This window comes from Pseudophryne corroboree, chromosome 11, assembly GCF_028390025.1.
Source record: "Pseudophryne corroboree isolate aPseCor3 chromosome 11, aPseCor3.hap2, whole genome shotgun sequence".
Taxonomy (NCBI): Eukaryota; Metazoa; Chordata; class Amphibia; order Anura; family Myobatrachidae; genus Pseudophryne; species Pseudophryne corroboree.
Window position 1 is genome coordinate 345,898,417 of NC_086454.1, and position 26,039 is coordinate 345,924,455.

At 49.0% G+C, this 26,039-nt stretch overlaps 1 protein-coding gene across 1 annotated transcript in view; it reads left to right on the forward strand.

Annotated features, from left to right (window-relative positions):
• Window positions 1-1,673: 1,673 nt before the first annotated feature.
• LOC134969788 (uncharacterized) overlaps window positions 1,674-26,039 on the forward strand; it is a 76,439-nt gene continuing 52,073 nt past the window's right edge. Inside the window, exon 1 of the mRNA XM_063945963.1 lies at window positions 1,674-1,958. The gene's annotated coding sequence lies outside the window, so the exon portion shown is untranslated. The remainder of the gene's footprint in view (window positions 1,959-26,039) is intronic.

Sequence of the window (26,039 nt, forward strand, 5' to 3'; positions counted from 1 at the left end):
AACCGGGGCAGTGTATTCTGAATTCTTTTACTGGCTCATAAATATCTGCCTATGGGTGATGATAAGGCGGATACTGGTCAAATATTCCATAGTTTTCTTATGGTTATCTCTACACTGAATCTAGTCAGGTTATGGCAAGAATTTATAGTAGAGCTGGTTATATATATCCCATGAAGATACTCTGGATTAGTGACCTCAAGTATAGCAACTCCAAATGAAATACCGAAAGCTGTCTTTCTCTCTCTCTCACCGAAGCATCCTTTGGGCAACACTGTTCATACTACGCTGTAGTCCGACCAGATGAACCGTGGCGTCATACAGTATCTATCTACTCTAATTTGAGTGATCTCCGCATACGTCAAAATCAGCTGCCCTAATCTCTATATCCTGAGTACATAGAGACCATGTACCTCTAAGAAGGGGACACAATAGAGGTAATTCAGAGTAATTACTGACGTATTTAGTGTAAGAGTCACACTTAGCTTTTAATTCCAGTACGAGGGATAATATATCTGTCTCATCTCAGTGGATGCGGTTGAAACATAACCCTTGGACGGCACCCGTGATGCTCAAATGTCATTCAAATGTAAGTGTCCAAGGAGATGCTATTATATTAATTATATTATCTACAGTTGCAGTTCATCTCCTGCCATGAATAGGGCTATAATATATAAAATAAACATTAATGTGCCTTCCACGGTTTCCTCTGACTATAGTTCTGCTGGGAATGAGTAGGTAATATCAACTGGGCTTACCGGAGGCGGTACAACTCAGCCAGCTCTTGCACTCCCCCTACCTCTGAGCTGTTCCGGTATGAATGGTCGACCATGTTATGGTCGACAGTCATTAGGTCGACCACTATTGGTCGACATTGACATGGACACATGGTCGACACATGAAAATGGTCGACACATGAAAGGTCGACATATGAAAATGTCGACATGAGTTTTTTAACTTTTTTTGGTGTCGTTTTTTGCGTAAAGTGACTGGGAACCCCAATTAGCGCACCGCGTCCGCTCGCCATGCTTCGGGCATGGTGCCTTCGCTCCGCTGCCGCTTCGCTCGGCACACTTTACCGTTCCAATCGTAGTCCATGTGGATCGTAAAGTATGGAAAAGTTCCCCAAAAGAAAAAAAAGTTAAAAAAACCCATGTCAACCTTTTCATGTGTCGACCATTTTCATGTGTCGACCATGTGTCCATGTCGACCATGTCAATGTCGACCAATAGTGGTCGAGCTAATGACTGTCGACCATAACATGGTCGACCATGTGAACGGATACCCCTCTGAGCCACTCTGACAGCTAGCAGCCAATGAGCAAATCAGTCCCCAGCTACGAATCCTTCACCATCTGCTCCCCAACTACCTCTGCAGTACTGGAAGCGTCTCTCCTGTTATGGACGAGGCCACGGCTTTAAAGACAGCTGTCGGCTCCTTTCTACAAGACGTGGCTGCGGCGCTGCGTTGTGGGGTACCGCTCGGTTCTACAGACTTAGCGGCGGCTCTGCTCTGCTGTGTGGGGATCGGCTCACTGGTAATAGTAGCGGCTCAGCGGGGTACGGAGTTATCCTCCTCTCCTCACTCTGCTATTCCCTTCACTAGGTGGCCCCGGGTCACTCTCCTCCGTTCCTACTGCGCCCGCTCACCTTCCCTGCTCCGTCCGTCTCTCTCCGACCCGTAGCTCACACGCGTCCTCTCCTATTCTGCTGCGTCAGCCCTCCTGCCGCAGCAGCGCTGACAGACTTCCGTACCTCGGGTCTCCGTCTCCCCGCTTGCCGCAGCCGCGCTTACAGTCTCCCGTCTCTGCAGCTCCGGGAATCGGTGGTCTCCTCTGTCCTCCTTCAGCTTACGACACTGGCGCCGCTCCGCTCAGCTCCCTTAAGCGGCCCGGTCACTCGATCAGCGGTCCTCTCTCCTTCTCTCTCGCCGGACTAGTCCGCAGCCGCTCCTCCTTCCAGGTAACCGTTTCTTCTTCTCTCGTGCTGCCTCAATTTATATCCAGCATGCGGGCGCACAAATTCCCTGCACGAGGGGCTTCTGGAAAAGTCTCTCTAGCCCCTCTCGTGCCAGTTTAATCCATATTGTCCATCCCATACTTCAAGATCCATAGGGACATGGTCTCTACATTTCATAAATTTACACCCTTGTACAGTATACAGTATACAGATTATACACTCTACATATATTTACACTTAGTTCATATTATCGTATATACCTCGCCCACTGGGCAGGGGAACTATACTCCGTACCCTCCATGAACATATATTATAGGGAGGTACATGCGCATGCCAGACAACCGATGGCCATCTCAGCCCAGCGATCGCCTCTGCCTGATTGACAGGCAGAGGCGGGCCGTGGCGGCTGCCTGACGTTAAACGCAGCTGCTGCGACCTGTACAAAAGCATCGACGCTATGTGCAGGGGGGGGGGGGGGAGACATGCGGGACGGACTAGCCCTTTGCTGCCCCCCCCCCCCCCCCCCGCACGTCTGAGTAACTGATCGTAGCCGTGCAACATTTAGCACGGCTACGATCAGGTCTGAATTAGGCCTCTTATCTTTCCAAATTGCAATTCTCAATGTAATCAGCTTACAATCACTAATTAATATAGTATGTTGGAAGTGAATATTATAGTGAAACAACAGATACTGATAAAAATCAATAGAAATCCCCCCCAAAAACGTGCATTTCAACAAATGTACAAGACAAAGACCCCCGAAAGAATCTGCACGGAGAAAGCATCACTGGCTTTAATTATGGAAAAGACGCATCTGTGTTCAAAGCTGTTAATATCGGAGGAAAGTAATACTGTCTTCTTGCTGTAATTAACTACTTCTTCGTGCTCAGACAGAACCAGATGGCTGCTTGTTACTTTTTGCTAATTATTATTTTGCTTTTAACTTTTTTTTTTGGGGGGGGGGGGGGGGGAGAGGGTGAATTCTTACAGTATGTGTAATAATGGTTCAGCAGATTGACATTTAAAAGCTTCAAAAGGAGAATCATTGATATAAATCACACTGTTGGTGTAGTAAACAAAGCAATGGCGATTTACGGTTAACCACCATATGTGTACTAGCTGAATACCCGTGCTGCGAGGCGGGATGAGGATGGCAACATTAGAATTATAGTTGTTTTTTAATTTCCGTTGGTTGGTGATCTAGTATATAGACATATCTTGCTTCCCTGACCCACTTTGTGTAGTGGCTGGACCCCTTTTTGGGCCCCCAAGGGACCCAGCTCTTCCCACTATACAACTCTCAGTCTGTGGCTTCCTACTGCCTCCATTCCCCTCCTCAAATCATGTCACTGCCCCTGTCACATGCAGCCCTGTCCTCACTGACACATCCCTCATCTCCTGATATACTCTGTGCTGCTGGGGACCCTGCTCCTCCCACTATACAACTCTCAGTCTGTGGCTTCCTACTGCCTCCATTCCCCTCCTCAAATCATGTCACTGCCCCTGTCACATGCAGCCCTGTCCTAACTGACACATCACTTATCTCCTGATATACTCTGTGCTGCTGGGGACCCTGCTCCTCCCACTATATAACTCTCAGTCTTTGGCTTCCTGCTGCCTCCATTCCCCTCCTCACATCATGTCATTGCTCCTGTCACATGCAGCCCCGTCCTCACTGACACATCACTCATCTCCTGATATACTCTGTGCTGCTGGGGACCCTGCTCCTCCCACTATATAACTGTCAGTCTGTGGCTTCCTGCTGCCTCCATTCCCCTCCTCACATCCTGTCACTGCCCCTGTCACATGCAGCCCTGTCCTCACTGACACATCACTCATCACCTGATATACTCTGTGCTGCTGGGGACCCTGCTCCTCCCACTATACAACTCTCAGTCTGTGGCTTCCTGCTGCCTCCATTCCCCTCCTCACATCATGTCACTGCCCCTGTCACATGCAGCCCTGTCCTCACTGACACATCACTCATCTCCTGATATACTCTGTGCTGCTGGGGACCCTGCTCTTCCCACTATACAACTCTCAGTCTGTGGCTTCCTGTTGCCTCCATTCCCCTCCTCACATCATGTCACTGCCCCTGTCACATGCAGCCCTGTCCTCACTGACACATCACTCATCTCCTGATATACTCTGTGCTGCTGGGGACCCTGCTCCTCCCACTATATAACTCTCAGTCTGTGGCTTCCTGCTGCCTCCATTCCCCTCCTCACATCCTGTCACTGCCCCTGTCACATGCAGCCCTGTCCTCACTGACACATCACTCATCTCCTGATATACTCTGTGCTGCTGGGGACCCTGCTCCTCCCACTATATAACTCTCAGTCTGTGGCTTCCTGCTGCCTCCATTCCCCTCCTCACATCCTGTCACCGCCCCTTTGTGCTTCTGTTTGCTGTGAGCAGGTGTGTGCAGGAGAGTTCCATCAGTGGTAGCTGTGATATCGTGCTGCAGGGAGTTTCCCTGCTGGCTTCCCCGGGGGATGGATCCTCCTGGGGGAGAGAGCTCCCAGAGTGCAGGCCATGGCAAGGGCCCTAAACCAACAGCCAGACTAAAGACTTCCGGTGCCCTGACAGATTGTGCGGCTGGCCAGTCGGGGACATCCAGAAGAGGCAGCAGTGGCAGTGCTAATGGTGCGGATTCAGTGAGGCAACTGGAGTCGCAGTCAGTTCCCCATAACATACCGGAGGGTGCTGCTCTCCTGTGTGAGGAAACACAGGATCGAGCGGTGGCGGCTGCTACCAGCCCTGTCGGTGTGGCTCTAGTGAAGGAACTAGAGCCTTCAAATCCCCCCAAACTGTCCGAGGGTGCTCCCCCATGTGCTGTAACATGGGGTGGAGTGGCAGCAGCCGCTGTCTGCCCTATGGACAGTGAAGTAGTGGGGGAGGGGATGAAGCCCTTTGATGCCAAAGAGAATGTGCCTGAGTCTCCTGGAAGTACTGATGATGAGGAAGAGACTTTTGACAGCCTCAGTGTGGAGGAGCTGCAGAAAGAATCAAAAAGAATAAGTGCAAGAATCGCTGATAAGAAAAAGAGAAGATACTCTTGCTTTAAATGGGAAAGACCTGTGCTGAGAGAAGCCATCAAGTCGCTTTCTAAAGACCTGGATAAGGTAAAAAGCAAGCTGCATGAAAAGCGGCAAGAGAGAAAAGACAAAGAAATGGCAGCACAAGCAGCAGTGCAAGGGTTACCTGACCAAGCAGCAGAGCATGAGTTACCTGATCAAGCTGCAGCTCAGGTGTTGCAAGTGTCTATGCAGATGAGCTCTCAGGAAGCAGACGGGTGTGGTGTCCAGAGCATGATCACAGAGGCTCCAGTGCAGACAGAAAGCAGTGCACACCCCGGCCTACTGACTGATCTGGAGACTGACAGTGGTGTGCAGGAGAATGCAGGTTTGCCGGTCCATGCGGGATCAGAGGTGCCTACCACATCAGCAGCAGCTCAGCTTGGTCCTGCTCCCCCAGCAGTGGGGCCTCCTTCTGTAGTGATGGCTGCCATGGATGAGCTTGAGGAAGAGGAAAAGCGCACAGACTTCCAATTGCGCATGGAGGTAATCAAAGCAGAACTAATGTTGGCCACAAATGCAGAGAAAATAAAGTTAAAGGTTGGTGTACAAAGTAAATTGGCAAACGTCAGTAATGTGCCAGTGACTGGGGAGGCTCTGGGGGTTAATGCTGGTGGGGACACTGTGCAATCCTGCAGTACAGCACAGGGTATGCCAGCACTAGATAAAAATACTCTATCAGACGGTGGTAAAGACATTATTCAGTCTGTATATGGACAGATGGCTGCCCCAGCCAGGGTCAAGGCTGCTGCTGAATTGATTAGCCAGGAACAAAAGAGGCGTGAAGGGTTAAGCAATATAAATGTGGTTAATGCAAATGCTATTGGAAATGTGAATGAACAGCCTGTTCCCAGTACAATGTCTTATTCTAACGTGGCTGCAAGGCCAAATGTTGTTAATAATGTGTCACCTGTAATGGTCGGGCCTGGTCAGGTCATAAAAGAAGAAATCTTTTACAGTTTAAATGGGCAGGAACAGGTGAAGTTCCCACTAAAGAAGTGTTCCTACAAATGATTTTCAGCCTTGGGTTCCATGCCTCGGATCTGTATGCCTGCATCCATCCAGTTAAGACGCCAGATTTTGATGTGAGCTTCCAGTCCTATCAGGGACTGCAGACGTTTTGGACGAAGTGGCAGGCATGCAGATCCGTGGCACCCTACAGTAGTTACAAAACAAACTTGGTCACTAAACAGGATAAAGTTAAACTGACAATCTTGGTTAGGAACGAGTCAATTCCAGCCCAGGATATATTGTTCTGGTTATCCAGATTCTGTACTGTACAGTCCAACTTGATCAAGGTTGGTTTTACAATGGGAGTTTGGGGGGGAGCGTGGTCAGCCATGGTCCAATTAAAAAGTACAGACAGAGGTTTTATACGTGTGCCTTCTGCTGCGTATATAGGCCGAGACCGAGTTCAATGTTTTTATTCAGGGCAACCCCGCACCTGCTTCAAATGCGGGGATTTTCGACACATGAGCAGTGATTGTAATGTTACCAAATGTACATTATGTGGGAAAACCGGACATGTTTCCAGGGATTGCAGTAATGTTAAATGTAATTTGTGTGGTGAGGATGGCCATCCTTACAGCAGGTGCCCCTGGGCAAGTCACAATATGGAAAGTGAGAGAGAGCAGAGTGAGGAAACAACTAGGAATAAGAATGAAGGTCAGGGAAAAGAACAGGGACCAGTTTTTGTGGGAGTAAGGACACGGAGTTCTGTAGACAAGGAAGATGCCTTTCAAATGGTGAAAAACGGTAACAATAAAAAAAAGAGGAAAGGTGATGATGAGCAGGTAATCCTTACTAACAGATTTGATGTGCTTTCCACTGATGAGGAAGAGGAGGGTGAGGTGGCAAGGAATGGTGGGGAACCAATTTTTGTACCCAGAGTGAGTAAAAGAAAAGCAAAACAGAATAAAAAAACATCTGAAGGGGTAACTATTGAAAAGGGTAAAAGTAAAAGAAGGAAAAAGAAAAAACAAGTACTGGTAGAAGATGATAGTGGAGAAAGCGGAGGAGAGGAGGTACAGGAGGGTCTAGAATGGGACCCCATGGGCACAGAGTTGGTGGAAAAAGAGGTGGCCAAGGATTCAGAAGTTGGAAACGGGCATACTCCTATTGATGAAATGGTAATAGAGGAGACTCAAGAGGTAGAGGAAGAAGAGATTAACATGGACTCTTCTGGTTCAATAATTAAGCCGAGTGGGGCACCTGCATGTGATTCACTGGGGGTTCCAGGCTTGACACACAGGTCTGAGCGTAAACCACCAGATCCTGGACCCTCACAGAGTAAGGATGGCCTGTCCCAAGGGTTAGGCAAGGGGGATGGCATGTTGGGTGTCATTGGGGAGAGGGAAACCCCTCCCAAAGGGAAAGAGACACAAGGGGCCGGGTCTTCAAATATGGGGTCAGGGAAAGATGTAAAGGAAAAGTGAGCAAGGTTCTGCTTCTATAACCAAAAGAAACATGGATCCCCAACCCATACGATGTGCCACCATTAATGTGGCTTCCGTAATTTCCGAACGTGCTCGTTTTCTGGCCTTTGATTTTTTCAATACGATTGAGATTGACTTTTTATTTTTGCAAGAGACTAGAATTACTAAGTTGGACACTCTCCACAAGGTGAAGCGTGAGTGGAGGCGTGGGCCTTCTTACTGGTCTCTTGCGGCCGAGCCGTACGGTGGGGTGGCAGTACTTTTTACTGGTATGGTAACCGTGCACAAGGTTATAGAATTACAGGCAGGTAGGTGTATGATTTTGGATGTCAACCTGAGGGGACATGACCTGAGACTCATTAACATTTATGGGCCACAGTCTTCATGGGACAGGAAATGTCTCTTCAGGGAGATAAAACCGTTCCTTTTTACGGCCCAGCAGATTGTCTTTGGAGGTGATTTCAACACCATTATCAGGCCAAAAGACAGGGGAGGATCAAGGACAACATTGGGTCCTGATTCCAATTTTTTAGTTAGCATGGTTAGACAGGCCGGTCTGGTGGATGTGCATGTTCGCCATTTCCCAGACCTCACGGGTTACACCTATTTTAGTGGTAGTCGTAGGTCTAGGATAGATAGGTTTTTTGTTAAGGGAACTTCGAAAACTTTCCCTCCAGAGGTAAAGCTAGTAGAGTTCTCTGATCACGCTTTTCTCTCTATTACTTTGAATGCTTCAAAAGCTACTCAGAAAGGACGGGGCCTATGGCGCTTGAGCTCTGAGCTCCTAAAGGAAGAAAGGGTTAGACAATCCTTTAGAGACTTCTTTCAATCCCAGGAAACACTTTTGGAGGCGGGTTGGAGTAGATCTGAGTGGTGGGAAGATACTAAAAAGAGAATTCGGAGACTCTTCAGTAGGCTGGTAGTAAAAAAGAACTTGATAAGACGGAATATCTATCAGAACCTGAGAAGGAAATTAGATTTCTTAATCTCTGAGTGTGGAGATAGTGGGGAAATCTCCCGGGTGAAGGCTCAGATGAAGGAATATCAGTATAACCGGCTGGATTCCTTGGTTCTGGAGAGGGATTTTGGAAAGTACCACTCACCTGATCCCTACCAGAGCTGTGGAAAATCAGTTGAGGTGAAGGAGGTGAGGGGTCTGTATGACAGACAGGGTGTCCTTCAAGAGGACAAGGAAGGCATCCTGAATGTTATTGGATCCTATTACTCCGATCTTTTGTCTGAGCAGCCACTTATCAGAGAGAGGATGGAAACATTTCTAAGGGAGACTCCTGGTCTTCGTAACCCAGATGCCTCTTTTGAAACTTTGGGTAATAATGTGACAGCAGAGGAAATCAGGAAGGCGATTGATGGGTTAAATTTAAAGAAGTCTCCAGGCCCAGATGGGTTAACATCTGAGTTTTATATAGCTTTTGCAGACCTCTTGATTCCCCGCCTTGTAGAAGTATATAATGAGTGCCTGGACAAGGGAATTCTCCCTCCTTCTATGAGGTTATCTGTTCTCATATTGTTGTCCAAAGGTAAGGATCCATCTCGCATTGAGAACTGGCGCCCCATCGCCCTTCTCAATACAGATAGAAAGATTTTGGCAAAAGTACTTTTTAATAGGTTGTTGGAATTTTCTGAACAACTGCTTTCTCCATCTCAGCACTGTACTGTGAAGGGCCGCAGCACCTTTAGTGCAGTCCTTGGCGTCCGGGAGGCCATAGAGCGGTGCCGTGCTGAGAAATGGGGAAAGTACTTGCTGGCATTAGATCAGTCTAAGGCTTTTGACCGAGTAAATCATGAGTACCTGTGGGCCTTGCTTGAAAGGTATGGTTTTCCAGTCAGGGTGGTGAATTGGCTAAGAACAATATACAGTCAGGCCGAGAGCTTCCCACTTGTTAATGGTTGGGTGGGTCCTACCTTTGGCGTGAGCTCTGGTGTTCGTCAGGGATGCCCCCTGAGCCCCCTTCTATATGTATTCGCGATCGATCCCTTCATCAGAAGGGTAGAGAACGGTGCAGTGGGAGGAGTGCAGCTGGGACCGGAGTTCCCTCTGAAGGTAGTGGCTTACGCAGATGATGTCACAGTGGTTCTGTCATCAGTGGCAGAGGCACGTGAAGTAGAAAATCTCATCTGTGAATACTCTGAAGCTTCATGCTCCAGAATAAACCATGAGAAGTGTGACGTTTTCTGGATGGGGGAGGAAGGCGAGGAATTCTGCCTTCCGGACAGCCTCCCCCTGGCCAGTTCACAGATAAAGATTTTAGGCATCTGTTTCGACCATGGTGACTATGCCACTCTAAATTGGGAGAGAATTCTGGAAAATGCTGCCCGGAAAGTAGAGAGCTGGAAGAGATGGAAATTCTCTTACAGGGAAAAGGTTGACTTGTGCAAAACCTACCTGATCCCGATCTTTCTGTACGTCAGCTATGTGTGCTTCTTGCCTCAATCTTTATGGACCAAATTGAACTCTCTGTTCTTTATGTTACTTTGGGGGAACAGAATAAATATAGTCAAGAGGGGCATCACTTATAAGTCGAGGAAAGACGGGGGTTTGAGTATGGTCAACCCTGTGGTCTTTTTTGTAACAACCTTTGTAAAACTTAATTTTGGGAGCCTACTGTTAGAGACTCCCCCTCGATGGGCAAGTGGCTTTGAGATCTGGGTGTCTCCCTTCCTCAGGTTTTGGTTAGAAGGGGGCCAAGTGAAGAGTCCCCAAATTCGGCATGGGTATCTCCCGATCTACGTTATCCAGTGCTTGAAAGTGATAAAGCGTTGGGGACTGGAAGTGGGGGAAGTCAAAAGTCTTTCCAGGAAGGAGTTGGGGGAGAGGATTTTGCGAACCCACTTTCATGTTCCGCTGTCACTAAGGGATTGCCCGAGTGATGTCGCTTCAGCAGGGTTGGCTCTGATTAATTCGGAGAGAATACCGCTGAAGTTCAGAGATATTGCTTGGCTTTCTTTCCACGGGAAGCTTTACGTAAAGGGGAACATGATGTGGAGAAATGCCAGTGATCGTGGTTGTCCACGGGAGGAATGTCTAGGGGAGGTGGAGACAATGGACCATTTCTTCATCAGGTGCCCCTTTAACGTAGAAATTTACAAGAGAGTTTCAAGAGCTTTACGTATCCCGTGCCTTTCGGGGCTTAGTTACCCTGAGTGGGCTTATGGAGCATTCAAAAGATATGGTAGATTTAATTTGACCACCATTTTTTTAGTCAGTTTAGCAGTTAGATATCACACTTGGATGGCACGGTGTCAGGTGTCCATAAGAAATAAAGTCCTTCCCTGTGAAGTGGTGGTGGATTTAATTCTGCACGAGGTGGAAAGGATGATGGTCCTGGATAAGGAGAGGATGGATGCTGTCAGCTGGTCTCGTTGGTGGGGCCACCTGAAACCCCCTTGAGTGGGTGGTAGAAGTCCTCTCTAAATCTAGCTTTAGGGTCTTTTCTTCCTTTCACATCCCATAGATTTTGAGTACTTTCATGTTTTGTGGAATAGGTTTGCATACATTTAACTAGATTTGCTCAGTTTTTCTTAAACATAAGTGTGTAGATTTGGGTGGAGTGTTGGTGAGGGTGGTGGTTGGTTTGGAGTATTATTTCTGAATATTTATATATACAGTGTATATTATTTATTCAAGGGATGTAAATTTGAGTTGTTTGTTAATCATCATTATTATTATTATTATTTTGTATAATGTATTTATATATTTGTTTTATTCTGTATATATTGTAAATTTTGATGCAAGTTTTAAATAAAAAACATTTCCTGATATACTCTGTGCTGCTGGGGACCCTGCTCTTCCCACTATACAACTCTCAGTCTGTGGCTTCCTGCTGCCTCCATTCCCCTCCTCACATCATGTCACTGCCCCTGTCACATGCAGCCCTGTCCTCACTGACACATCACTCATTTCCTGATATACTTTGTGCTGCTGGGGACCCTGCTCCTCCCACTATACAACTCTCAGTCTGTGACTTCCTGCTGCCTCCATTCCCCTCCTCACATCATGTCACTGCCCCTATCACATGCAGCCCTGTCCTCACTGACACATCACTCATCTCCTGATATACTATGTGCTGCTGGGGACCCTGCTCCTCCCACTATATAACTCTCAGTCTGTGGCCTCCTGCTGCCTCCATTCCCCTCCTCACATCATGTCACTGCCCCTGTCACATGCAGCCCTGTCCTCACTGACACATCACTCATCTCCTGATATACTCTGTGCTGCTGGGGACCCTGCTCCTCCCACTATACAACTCTCAGTCTGTGGCTTCCTGCTGCCTCCATTCCCCTCCTCACATCATGTCACTGCCCCTGTCACATGCAGCCCTGTCCTCACTGACACATTACTCATCTCCTGATATACTCTGTGCTGCTGGGGACCCTGCTCCTCCCACTATATAACTCTCAGTCTGTGGCCTCCTGCTGCCTCCATTCCCCTCCTCACATCATGTCACTGCCCCTGTCACATGCAGCCCTGTCCTCACTGACACATCACTCATCTCCTGATATACTCTGTGCTGCTGGGGACCCTGCTCCTCCCACTATACAACTCTCAGTCTGTGGCTTCCTGCTGCCTCCATTCCCCTCCTCACATCATGTCACTGCCCCTGTCACATGCAGCCCTGTCCTCACTGACACATCACTCATCTCCTGATATACTCTGTGCTGCTGGGGACCCTGCTCTTCCCACTATACAGCTCTCAGTCTGTGGCTTCCTGCTGCCTCCATTCCCCTCCTCACATCATGTCACTGCCCCTGTCACATGCAGCCCTGTCCTAACTGACACATCACTCATCTCCTGATATACTCTGTGCTGCTGGGGACCCTGCTCCTCCCACTATATAACTCTCAGTCTGTGGCTTCCTGCTGCCTCCATTCCCCTCCTCACATCATGTCACTGCCCCTATCACATGCAGCCCTGTCCTCACTGACACATCACTCATCTCCTGATATACTCTGTGCTGCTGGGGACCCTGCTCCTCCCACTATATAACTCTCAGTCTGTGGCTTCCTGCTGCCTCCATTCCCCTCCTCACATCATGTCACTGCCCCTGTCACATGCAGCCCTGTCCTAACTGACACATCACTCATCTCCTGATATACTCTGTGCTGCTGGGGACCCTGCTCCTCCCACTATATAACTCTCAGTCTGTGGCTTCCTGCTGCCTCCATTCCCCTCCTCACATCATGTCACTGCCCCTGTCACATGCAGCCCTGTCCTCACTGACACATCAGTCATCTCCTGATATACTCTGTGCTGCTGGGGACCCTGCTCCTCCCACTATATAACTCTCAGTCTGTGGCCTCCTGCTGCCTCCATTCCCCTCCTCACATCATGTCACTGCCCCTGTCACATGCAGCCCTGTCCTCACTGACACATCACTCATCTCCTGATATACTCTGTGCTGCTGGGGACCCTGCTCCTCCCACTATATAACTCTCAGTCTGTGGCCTCCTGCTGCCTCCATTCCCCTCCTCACATCATGTCACTGCCCCTATCACATGCAGCCCTGTCCTCACTGACACATCACTCATCTCCTGATATACTCTGTGCTGCTGGGGACCCTGCTCCTCCCACTATATAACTCTCAGTCTGTGGCTTCCTGCTGCCTCCATTCCCCTCCTCACATCATGTCACTGCCCCTGTCACATGCAGCCCTGTCCTAACTGACACATCACTCATCTCCTGATATACTCTGTGCTGCTGGGGACCCTGCTCCTCCCACTATATAACTCTCAGTCTGTGGCTTCCTGCTGCCTCCATTCCCCTCCTCACATCATGTCACTGCCCCTGTCACATGCAGCCCTGTCCTCACTGACACATCACTCATCTCCTGATATACTCTGTGCTGCTGGGGACCCTGCTCCTCCCACTATACAACTCTCAGTCTGTGGCTTCCTGCTGCCTCCATTCCCCTCCTCACATCATGTCACTGCCCCTGTCACATGCAGCCCTGTCCTCACTTACACATATAGTACTCATCTCCTGATAGACTGTGCTTCTGGGAACCAGTACTGGATCTTGCCACGGGCAAGCAGGACTTTTTCCCGGGGCGCCACCTTCCGGAGGGCACCGGCGCCATCCGGAGGGCGCTGCACCATGGAAAGAGCTGCCACTGTGCCCCCCGCTGCGAAGGGAACCAGACGCTACGCGTCTAGTTTCCCTTCGTGGAGAGGACCTTTGCTGTGCGGTGCGCGATGACGTCATTGCGCACCGCACAGCATTGTGGCACAGACGTTAGGGGTCATAATTGACCTCTAGTGTCTATGCTGTGCTATGGGAGAGACGTCATGACTGACGTCTCTCCCATAGAGGAGAGGAGAGGAGAAGAGCGGCGCCGGCGGAGATCTGCAGCGGTCTGGAATCAGGAGCGGGGATCGAGATTCGTAAGTATAAATTTTTCTTTTTTCTTTCTTTCAGCGGCGTTTCAAGGGGGAAAAATGGGGGCCCCATATGAAGCCATGCCCCTATATATTTGCCGGGGCGCCACAAGGGCAAGAACCGGCCCTGCTGGGGACCCTGCTCTTCCCACTATATAACTCTCAGTCTGTGGCTTCCTGATGCCTCCATTCCCCTCCTCACATCATATCACTGCCCCTGTCACATGCAGCACTGTCATCACTGACATCTAATGCATGTCCTGATATAGTCTGTGCTGTTGGCCCACCCCTAGGGGTGTGTTACCCCCACAGTGGGGTATATTTACTAACATTCGTAATTTTCGGAAAAAGGTCAAAGTTCAATCACGCATGACATCGAAAGTGTAAAATTGCAACTTTTTGAATTTATTACGACTAATTTACTAAGCTGTCGTATTCTGCATTTTCATTTGTTCCGATGTCGATGTCATTCGTGTTTTTTTCCCGTTTTTTACGGCAGTGATTAGCAAAACACTGCCGACTTTATCACAATGAATCTCGGCCGGATCTGTGTGATCCGTGCTGGGGTTCATTTTTTTTTTTTTTTTAAATAAATACTGTAAAATCACAAAAAAAAAATGCGTGGGGTCCCCCTCCTAAGCATAACCAGCCTCGGGCTCTTTGAGCCGATCCTGGTTGCAGAAATATGTGGAAAAAATTGACAGGGGTTCCCCCATATTTAAGCAACCAGCATCGGGCTCTGCGCCTGGTCCTGGTTCCAAAAATACGGGGGACAAAAAGAGTAGGGGTCCCCCGTATTTTTAAAACCAGCACCGGGCTCCACTAGCTGGACAGATAATGCCACAGCCGGGGGTCACTTTTATATAGTGCTCTGCGGCCGTGGCATCAAATATCCAACTAGTCACCCCTGGCCGGGGTACCCTGGGGGAGTGGGGACCCCTTCAATCAAGGGGTCCCCCCCCCCCAGCCACCCAAGGGCCAGGGGTGAAGCCCGAGGCTGTCCCCCCCCCATCCAATGGGCTGCGGATGGGGGGCTGATAGCCTTTGTTGAAAATGTAAAGATATTGTTTTTAGTAGCAGTACTAAAAGTCCCAGCAAGCCTCCCCCGCATGCTGGTACTTGGAGAACCACAAGTACCAGCATGCGGCGGAAAAACGGGCCCGCTGGTACCTGTAGTACTAATACTAAAAAAATACCTAAAAAAAGACAAGACACACACACCTTGAAAGTAAAGATTTATTACATACATCCACACAAACATACATACATACTTACCTTATGTTCACACGCAGGTCGGTCCTCTTCTCCAGTAGAATCCATGGGGTACCTGTTGAATAAATTATACTCACCAGATCCAGGGTACCAGGCTCTTTGACGAATCCATTTGTAATCCACGTACTTGATTAAAATAAAAAAACGGAGACCCGAGCCACGCACTGAAAGGGGACCCATGTTTTCACATGGGTCCCCTTTCCCCGAATGCCAGAAACCCACTCTGACTTCTGTCTAAGTGGGTTTCTTCAGCCAATCAGGGAGCGCCACGTTGTGGCACCCTCCTGATCGGCTGTGTGCTCCTGTACTGATTGACAGGCAGCACGCGGCAGTGTTACAATGTAGCGCCTATGCGCTCCATTGTAACCAATGGTGGGAACTTTCTGCTCAGCGGTTGACCGAAAGTGACCTCACCGCTGAGCAGAAAGTTCCCACCATTGGTTACAATGGAGCGCATAGGCGCTACATTGTAACACTGCCGCGTGCTGCCTGTCAGTCAGTACAGGAGCACACAGCCGATCAGGAGGGTGCCACAACGTGGCGCTCCCTGATTGGCTGAAGAAACCCACTTAGACAGAAGTCAGAGTGGGTTTCTGGCATTCGGGGAAAGGGGACCCATGTGAAAACATGGGTCCCCTTTCAGTGCGTGGCTCGGGTCTCCGTTTTTTTATTTTAATCAAGTACGTGGATTACAAATGGATTCGCCAAGGAGCCTGGTACCCTGGATCTGGTGAGTATAATTTATTCAACAGGTACCCCATGGATTCTACTGGAGAAGAGGACCGACCTGCGTGTGAACATAAGGTAAGTATGTATGTATGTATGTTTGTGTGGATGTATGTAATAAATCTTTACTTTCAAGGTGTGTGTGTCTTGTGTTTTTTTAGGTATTTTTTTAGTAGTAGTACTACAGGTACCAGCGGGCCCGTTTTTCCGCCGCATGCTGGTACTTGTGGTTCTCCAAGTACCAGCATGCGGGGGAGGCTTGCTGGGACTTGTAGTACTGCTACTAAAAACAATATCTTTACATTTTCAACAAAGGCTATCAGCCCCCCATCCGCAGCCCATTGGATGGGGGGGACAGCCTCGGGCTTCACCCCTGGCCCTTGGGTGGCTGGGGGGGGGGACCCCTTGATTGAAGGGGTCCCCACTCCCCCAGGGTACCCCGGCCAGGGGTGACTAGTTGGATATTTGATGCCACGGCCGCAGGGCACTATATAAAAGTGACCCCCGGCTGTGGCATTTTCTGTCCAGCTAGTGGAGCCCGGTGCTGGTTTTAAAAATACGGGGGACCCCTACTCTTTTTGTCCCCCGTATTTTTGGAACCAGGACCAGGCGCAGAGCCCGATGCTGGTTGCTTAAATATGGGGGAACCCCTGTCAATTTTTTCCCCATATTTCTGCAACCAGGATCGGCTCAAAGAGCCCGAGGCTGGTTATGCTTAGGAGGGGGGACCCCACGCAATTTTTTTTTTGAAAATAACCACTTTCCCACCCCTTCCCACTGATATACATGCACGGATCTCATGGATCCCTGCATGCCTATACAATCACGGATCAAAAAAGCAGGTCTGGTTTTTTTTAGCACTTTTTTACGAGTTGTAATTTTTCACGGCAGTGTTTTATTTTTTTTTGCTTTGCACTTCTTAGTAAATGACCGAGATTCATACTTAAACAGCCGCGTTTTGACCGATGGTGTATTCATTCGTAATTATTTTCTTGGACTTCCCAAAAAATACGAATTCCCTCATCACTGCCGTGATTTGAGTTTAGTAAATTACCGAGATGACACTTTGAAGAAAAAACGGCATCTCGGTCAAAATCGGGACCTTAGTAAATATACCCCAGTGTTTGTTCTCAGACTATGGGGGAGATTCAAATGTTTGAAAAGTCAGTTGGGGGTCTGTTTTTTCCTATCTAATAGACAGGAAAAAACAGACACCCAACCAACTTTTCAAACATTTGAATCTCCCCCTATAAGTCATATGTGTACCAAGTTTGGTGTAAATTGCTGCAGGCATTCCAGAGTTATGCTGTCTGCTGAAATACTCTGTGCTGCTGCCTCAACCCTAGGGGTGTCTTACTCCCACAGTGTTTGTTCACAGATTGTAAGTCATATGTGTACCAAGTTTGGTGTAAATTGGTCCAGGCATTCCGGAGTTATGCTGTCTCCTGATATACTCTGTGCTGCTGACCCACCCCTAGGGGTACTGGGGGTGTCTTACCCCCACAGTGTTTGTTCCCATATTGTAAGTCATATGTGAACCAATTTTTGTGTACACTACTACAGCCATTCCTGAGTAATGCTGTCTTCTGATATACTCTGTGCTGCTGTCCCCCCCCTAGGGGTGCTAGGGGTGTGTTACTCCCACAGTGTTTGTTCCCAGATGTGTATCAAGTTTGGTGTAAATTGCTGCAGGCATTCCGGAGTTATGCTGGAACATACATATACACATACATACGTACATACACACACACATCCATTTTTTGCGATTTTCGTGGATGGACAGTGACATTTGTAAAACCGGTTCTTGCACCTGGGACCTAAGGAGAAACTACCTGCCAAGTTTCAAGATCGTAGGCCTTGTGGTTTAAGAGATTTCGTGATGAGTCAATCAGTGAGTCAATCTCCTTTTTTGCCTTTATTATATATAGATTCAGGCTCCGCATTGAAATATCTCAATGCACAAATGAAGAGGAGGCTATAGAACATAATTACATACAGTGATGCTTATTTAGAAACTAGGCATACAGTTTAAGACTGTAATCACTCATGTAGGGGGTCATTCCGACCTGATCGCACACTAGCTATTTTTTGCAGCGATGCAATCAGGTCAAAACTCTGCAAAACTGCGCATGCATATGCACCGCAATGCGCAGGTGCGTCGTACGGGTACAAAGTGGATCGTTGCTGGGCGATGGATTTAACGAAGAACCCATTCGCTGTTAGGTTCCTGGTGCTCAGAACAAGGGAGATGTTTATGAAGTGAGTCCAGAGCACCAGGACGTAATGCTGGGAAAGGGGAATGGAAAGGGAATAGCCCCTGGCGCCCTATCTCCGTTGTCTCGCCCGTGCTGTCAGTACACTCTTGCGAGACTATGGTTGCTTGAGCCCATGGCAGCCGCGTTTGAAGGGCGGATTACGTCTGCCCAACTTCGATGCCCCCTCAGGTCTTAATGAGAGACAAAGAGTGAACCGAGACAGGGTGATAACAAGGGGCCCTCTAACTAAACAACAAGACCAGGGGCTACTAACAAACCTAAAACCAAAGTATGTGCGGCTTGCCGCCAAAGGAAAAGAACAACAAGAAATGCTGACCACACGCCGACACAATACTTTTGTGTACCGGCGGTGACAGCATAAGCAGAACCCTCTGCAAAACACCAGTGACAGAAATAATAACGGAATACAGCGGCCTAGGCCGACGGACGCGGCAGAGCCGCTACTCACGGAACCGGTACGAATACTGGCAAACGGACAGGAACCCCCAATGCTGCCGACACAGACTCTCAGAACTGGAGGACAGGCAGAATCCCAAACGACAGACCGGTGGATACCAAGAAGCCAGAAACTCGACCAGGCATAGGCAAAGCCACAGGACTTCTGGACAGGAACGCTTCACGGCAGGACACGGGATCAGACACAGGAATCGACACAGGGAGTGACACAGGAATCGACACAGGAAGCAGCTCGACAGAAACTGCTACACAGGAGCTCAGGAACTGGCAGGAACAAGCTCAGAACTCAAGCAGACTGGAAACCTAGAAATATCACCAGCGTCTGTGAATTGCACTCAGCCAGCATATAACAGAGAGGCCTAATTAATTATGTGATGCAGCTGCCCTGTTGCATGACTCCAAACTGACAAGATGCAATTAGCAGCCAGGTGAGGCTGAACACATGGGAACAAGCTGCAATTACACAGACTCACCACCGGCAACAAACAAGAGTATTCTTAAACAGAGCAACGGGAAATCCTGGCCTGCAAGACAACTTATAAACATAAAATAGGAATGAACCACTACCTGTGGTTCATAACATTCGCACAGCCGATCACAAGAAGATTGACAGAAAGAAGGCGTTTATGGGTGTCAACTGACCGTTTTCAGGGAGTGGTTGGAAAAACGCAGGTGTTTGCAGGGCGGATGTCTGACGTCAATTCCGGGACCAGACAGGCTGAAGTGATCGCAGTGGCTGAGTAAGTTCAGACCTACTCACAAACTGCACAACATTTTTGTTGTACGGCTTGGCTGCACAAGCGTTTGCACACTTGCTCTGCTGATTGGACGGAGCATGTATTGGAGCAGGGGGGACGCGGGAAAGCACAGTCACCTCCCCTTGCTCATCTGTTTGGCAAAAGAACATTCCCTGGAGCAAGGGGGAGAGCGGGAAAGCACAGTCACCTCCCTTTGCTTTGCTGATTGGTCAGAGACTATTACCTGGAGCAGGGGGAGAGCAGGAATTATAGTCCCCACTCCTTGCTCTGCTGATTGGCCAGAGACCATTACCTGGAGCAGGGGAGACATTGGGAAAGCATAGTCCTCTCGCCTTGCCCTGCTGATTGGCCGAGGCATGTCGTTTAGCAGCGGGGAGAGCGGGAAAACACAGATTCCTCCTCTGGCTCTGCTGACTGTACAGAGACTGTTCCCTGACGCAAGGGTCTGAGCGGGAAAGCACAGTCTCTTCCCCTTGCTCTGCTGATTGGACGGAGCATATGTTTGAGTAGGGGGGACGCGGGAAAGCACAGTCTCCTCCCCTTGCTCTGCTGATTGGACGGAGCATATGCTGGCGCAGGGGGGACGCGGGAAAGCGCAGTCTCCTTCCCTTGCACTGCTGATTGGCTGAAGCATGTCCTGGAGCAAGAAGAGCATGAAAGCACAGTCACCTCCCCTTGCTCTGCTGATTGTCCAGAGACCATTCCCTGGAGCGGGGGGGGGGAAGCAGGAAAGCATAGTCCTCTCCCTTTGCCCTGCTGATTGGCCAGAGCATGTCGTGGAGCAGCGGGGAGAACGGGAAATCATAGTTCCTTCCCCTTGGTCTGCTGACTGGACAGAGACTGTTCCCTGAAGCAAGGGGGTGAGCGGGAATGCACAGTCATATCCCCTTGCTCTGCAGTTTGGCAAAATAACATTTCCTGGAGTAGGGGAGAGAGCGGGAAAGCATAGTACTCTCCCCTTGCCCTGCTGATTGGCCGGAGCATGTCGTGGAGCAGCGGAGAGAGCGGGAAAACACAGATTCCTCCTCTGGCTCTGCTGATTGGACAGAGACTGTTCCCTGAAGCAGTGTGGTGAGCGGAAAAGCACAGTCTCCTCCCCTTGCTCTGCTGATTGGCTGGAGCAGGTGGATAGCAGGAAAGCACAGTCTCCTCCCCTTGCTCTGCTGATTGGCCGGAGCATGTCCTGGAGCAGGGGGAGAGCGGCAAAGCACAGTCTCGTCTCCTTGCTCTGCTGATTGGCCGGAGCATGTCCTGGAGCAGAGGGGAGAGCGGGAAAGCACAGTCTCGTCTCCTTGCTCTGCTGATTGGCCGGAGCATGTCCTGGAGCAGAGGGGAGAGCGGGAAAGCACAGTCTCCTCTCCTTGCTCTGCTGATTGGCCGGAGCATGTCCTGGAGCAGGGGGAGAGCGGCAAAGCACAGTCTCGTCTCCTTGCTCTGCTGATTGGCCGGAGCATGTCCTGGAGCAGAGGGGAGAGCGGGAAAGTACAGTTTCCTCTCCTTGCTCTGCTGATTGGCCGGAGCATGTCCTGGAGCAGAGGGGAGAGCGGGAAAGCACAGTCTCCTCTCCTTGCTCCGCTGATTGGCCGGAGCATGTCCTGGAGCAGAGGGGAGAGCGGGAAAGCACAGTCTCGTCTCCTTGCTCTGCTGATTGGCCGGAGCATGTCCTGGAGCAGAGGGGAGAGCAGGAAAGCACAGTCTCGTCTCCTTGCTCTGCTGATTGGCCGGAGCATGTCCTGGAGCAGAGGGGAGAGCAGGAAAGCACAGTCTCCTCTCCTTGCTCTGCTGATTGGCCGGAGCATGTCCTGGAGCAGAGGGGAGAGCGGGAAAGCACAGTCTCCTCTCCTTGCTCTGCTGATTGGCCGGAGCATGTCCTGGAGCAGAGGGGAGAGCGGGAAAGCACAGTCTCCTCTCCTTGCTCTGCTGACTGGCCAGAACATGTCCTGGAGCAGAGGGGAGAGCGGGAAAGTACAGTCTCCTCTCCTTGCTCTTCTGATTGGCCAGAACATGTCCTGGAGCAGAGGGGAGAGCGGGAAAGCACAGTCTCCTCTCCTTGCTCTGCTGATTGGCCGGAGCATGTCCTGGAGCAGAGGGGAGAGCGGGAAAGCACAGTCTCCTCTCCTTGCTCTGCTGATTGGCCGGAGCATGTCCTGGAGCAGAGGGGAGAGCGGGAAAGCACAGTCTCCTCTCCTTGCTCTGCTGATTGGCCGGAGCATGTCCTGGAGCAGAGGGGAGAGCGGGAAAGCACAGTCTCCTCTCCTTGCTCTGCTGATTGGCCGGAGCATGTCCTGGAGCAGAGGGGAAAGCGGGAAAGCACAGTCTCGTCTCCTTGCTCTGCTGATTGGCCTGAGCATGTCCTGGAGCAGAGGGGAAAGCGGGAAAGCACAGTCTCCTCTCCTTGCTCTGCTGATTGGCCAGAACATGTCCTGGAGCAGAGGGGAGAGCGGGAAAGCACAGTCTCCTCTCCTTGCTCTGCTGATTGGCCAGAACATGTCCTGGAGCAGAGGGGAGAGCGGGAAAGTACAGTCTCCTCTCCTTGCTCTTCTGATTGGCCAGAACATGTCCTGGAGCAGAGGGGAGAGCGGGAAAGCACAGTCTCCTCTCCTTGCTCTGCTGATTGGCCAGAACATGTCCTGGAGCAGAGGGGAGAGCGGGAAAGTACAGTCTCCTCTCCTTGCTCTTCTGATTGGCCGGAACATGTCCTGGAGCAGAGGGGAGAGCGGGAAAGCACAGTTTCTTCCTACTTGGTTGCTGATTGGCCCAAGACCGTCCTAAAAACCTGGTCTTTTTTGTGTTGCCTGTCAAAGTCAGAAAAATATCTCTATGCACACTGCCATATTTGCACCTCACACAGGTCCGTGCTGCGCATGCGTACGCTCTCCCGTACGTGTGCATACTCACAGTCGCGGGCACCCGCAGGCGCACGGTATGCGTATTTACGGTAGAGTTTATGTGATCGTAGCGTGCGACTCAATCGTTACATATTTTCACTATATAATGTATTTTGTAGATCATGGTCCCTTTGATAGATTCTGAAAGTTTAGTTAACATAGCATGTTCCTGAACAGAGAGATCCCTCTTTGTATTGTACGAAGGGTCTAACAGGGGTCATACAGTGGTGTTTGGTACCCATCGGAAGAGTATTTAAATAGCAATATTCCGGTGTTGGTTTGGAGCGAATTAATCGCTCGTGCGAATAGTTATGGACATAAGAAGTTTATGTCCATTTACTATTATTTGTTCTTACTTAGCCATGCGGCGGGAAACCCAGTATCCCACCCACCTGAACAGTTGGAAGCAGTCACAGCCCACCTGTATGAATCAACCTATGACCTTTTGTTATAATGCGAAGCCGAATTCCTGTGTCCAATGAACAATGGGATTATAGGGACCATTGTACTGTATTGTGTGTAGTGTATATAAGGTCAGCCAGCCTGAATAGCCAACAGACTCTCTCCACAAAGGGTTATCATATTGACAAACTTGGGGTCTGGTACCAGGCTGCGCTGCGATCGTTCCCAGTGTGTGTATGTAAGTAATTCTCTGTAATCATTGCTCTTTCATTGTATTGGCCACATTCTCTCTCTTTCGGTTTAGTTTAAGATTGTAAACGTTATTGTATATTTCTGTCTAGATATTCTGTTAGATCTATATGTTAGTTTGTAGCGTATGACTTGTGAACTGTTTCCCCTTTTGAAGTAACTTTAGATATGTGTTAGTAAAAGGCTTTGGACCCTTAAAACGGTAGTGTGTATTTGTTATATTGCAAGGGGTAATAGGAGCGTCTCGATCGCTCGAACAGCTTTAGTATCCATAAGGTTAAACAGCGTTTCATCACTACATTGGTTCGGATACAAGGTATACAGCATAAGAATATCTTTCCAGCGTGTTACATACAAGTTTTAATGATTGTTATCGTGTGAGCGTCTGCGCCGCTCGTGATCTCCTCGTGGTCTCGAGCGTCCGCTACGCTGATAGCGTAGCATTACGGTAGTCGCTCACCTATAGTGTGCCCGATACCAACAGCGTATTCTCGCGAGCGTTTGTGTCGCTCGAGCGGCTCGCTCCCGCTACAGCGTCCGCTACGCTAAGAGCGTACCCTTACGGTACTACATACTCCAATAGCGTACAAAGTCTCTTAACCTCGTAGAGAGTTTAATAAGGTAATAAAAATCAGCTTTATCAATTGAGGGCTCGTCCTCCCTCCACACATCCATCCGCACTAGCTAAAACAGACTTTATCTGTCAGCAAAGGGCGGGAACGCAGTATCCTTTCGTATCCGTATTGGCGGTGAGGGATACAGTAGTGCTGACTAGATAAGCGTCTGTTTCGCTACGCTGTAGGAGTGCTGGGGTGGAATCCGGAACCGGAGGTAAGAACAATACGCTATTATCTTTTAAAACTGTTTATTTCTGCTTTTGCATACGCATACACGCACGCATCTACATTGTTGTAACTCACTTTCTTGTTGCCATTAGAATTGATTATTAGACACGTGCTGAGGAATCTGGTGCTATTTAGTTAAGATTACAAAGGAAAATTGTTAAGGGTATAACTGTAAAGAACACACACACAGCATAGCAAATACTGTGTGGTGTACGGTAAGCGATTTCTGTTGAGTATTGTTTACATTGATAGAAGCGTGTTGATTGTGTCGCTGTGGGCGTATCTGCACTTTTGTCTCGGACAACGTGCAAAAGCACGTACGTGACGCAAAGGCATACGCACGTGGCGTGTTTTACGCAACGGAGCATACGGATACGCCCATTGAGACTCATATCACACAATAACCTTGTTTAGGGTGGGCGGTATAGTATAGCCACCTGGTAAATAGCACACAGTTGTTCAGTTCAGTTTTACTAAAAGTATTAGTGAAAAGAAAACCTTTTTCTACTGCAAAACCCAGGGATTGGACTCCTACCTGTATGAAAGGAATTTCTGTACAGAAAGATTAAAAGTGTATATGATTGAATAGGAGTGAGTGTGGAACTTAAGGTATTGTTTTTGTGAACCCACAAATCGGGATCCCGTCGGAGATCACATCAGGTGAGTGGACACTTGGTGGCGTGGGACTGGCTTGCCCGCGTTAACATTATATAAGGTAAAGGAGCAAGTAGTTTCCGCAGACAAAAGGACTGCGAGGTATTTAAGCGCAGCCCCGGGGGGGTTTTGCGTAGCACCCATATAGTTAAAGCTCCGGCTGAAGGTTTCGCAGCCTAAACAACCGATTCCATTGGTCGTAAAGCGTATAAATATTTAGTTATTTATGCGCTGTGCGACTGGACCGCACGTAATTGTGTGCATTAGTTTGTTACCTTGGTACCCATCAACAATTTATTGTGGGATCATAAACGCTACTTGTACATTCTAACGTGATTTGTGTAGGTTTTTGTTATTTTAAGGGAGTTTCGCTGTTCACTAAGCAAATCTCTAACGACCAATACTTGCTGGGGAGGGATCGCATACTCCCACGCGCCCCAGTAAATAGAGGTTACAAAAGATCCCACGGATTGGATAGGCCAATTGGGGCGCAGAGTGAGTGAAAGCACTAGTTGAACTTTCACCGTCGCCTTACCGCGGGCAATTTGGTCTGTTTGTCAGAATTAGCTAAGACAGCAATATCTGCAAACGATGGGGGCCAGTTGCTCAAAGAAGGGACGTCCAACAAGGGTTCACGTTGGTAGTTGCTGGCCCAAAGGGTCCGCCAGGTATCAGGTATTATGCAACGAATGGGAACTTATGACAGAGGATGATGGGGAACAGTCTCCCCGGGTAGGCAGTCTGAACCCTGAGGTATTGCAGAACCCACGAAAAAGGATAGGTCTAATAAAATCTGCTAAGCAGAGGATTAGACAAAATGATTGTTTACAGTTATGGCAACGGGAAAGTGAAATACAAGGAGAGCTAGCTCATACAGCTGACTCTCACCTTGGTGAGAGAAGTGTGGCAATGAAGGAGAGGGTGGTTACAGAGAATGACACACTGGTGTACGATAAAAATGCACTTAGTAACTGTGTTAAGAATGAAAGTGTAAAATGTAATAATGTTTATGAAAATGAAAGTGTTAAATGTACAAATGTTAACCTGTGCAAGTCGCACCCCATGTTAAACTTCCCTCAGGATTATCAGCAAGAAAGTGAGCCCAGAACGATGTCGACACCTCTTCCAGCAGCCATCACACAAGACATCCAGGTGGACGCGACCAAATCGGTAAAGGCAATAATCAAACCCCCTAACGAAGGGTCAGGTGAGGTCGTGTCCACAGGTACGTACAAAGTTTTATATCATGCACAAACAAATGTACCTCATATTGTAGAACCAACGCAAGATGATGTAATTGAGTTTAGTCCTATCAGGGTGATCACAGTCCCCAATGGGAAGACTGACGATCAGGGAATCATTCCCGTCAAGGACAGTGCAATGCGCCGTCCCTGGTCCCGGATGGAATTGAGATCAATTATGTCTGAATTTCCTGATCCTAGGAAAAATCTAGTAACATGTCAAAGGTTTATTAAAGAACTAGGAAACTCCACAGAACCCACCAACAAAGATTGGCGGACAGTGCTGAGGGCATGTTTGCCCTCCAGCGTTGAGCCTGCGAAATTTATTGCTGATTGTAAATTAAACACAGAGGTACCTCATACGGAGGAAAACAATCAGGAATGTATTAAGCAGATCAACCGACAGTTAGGA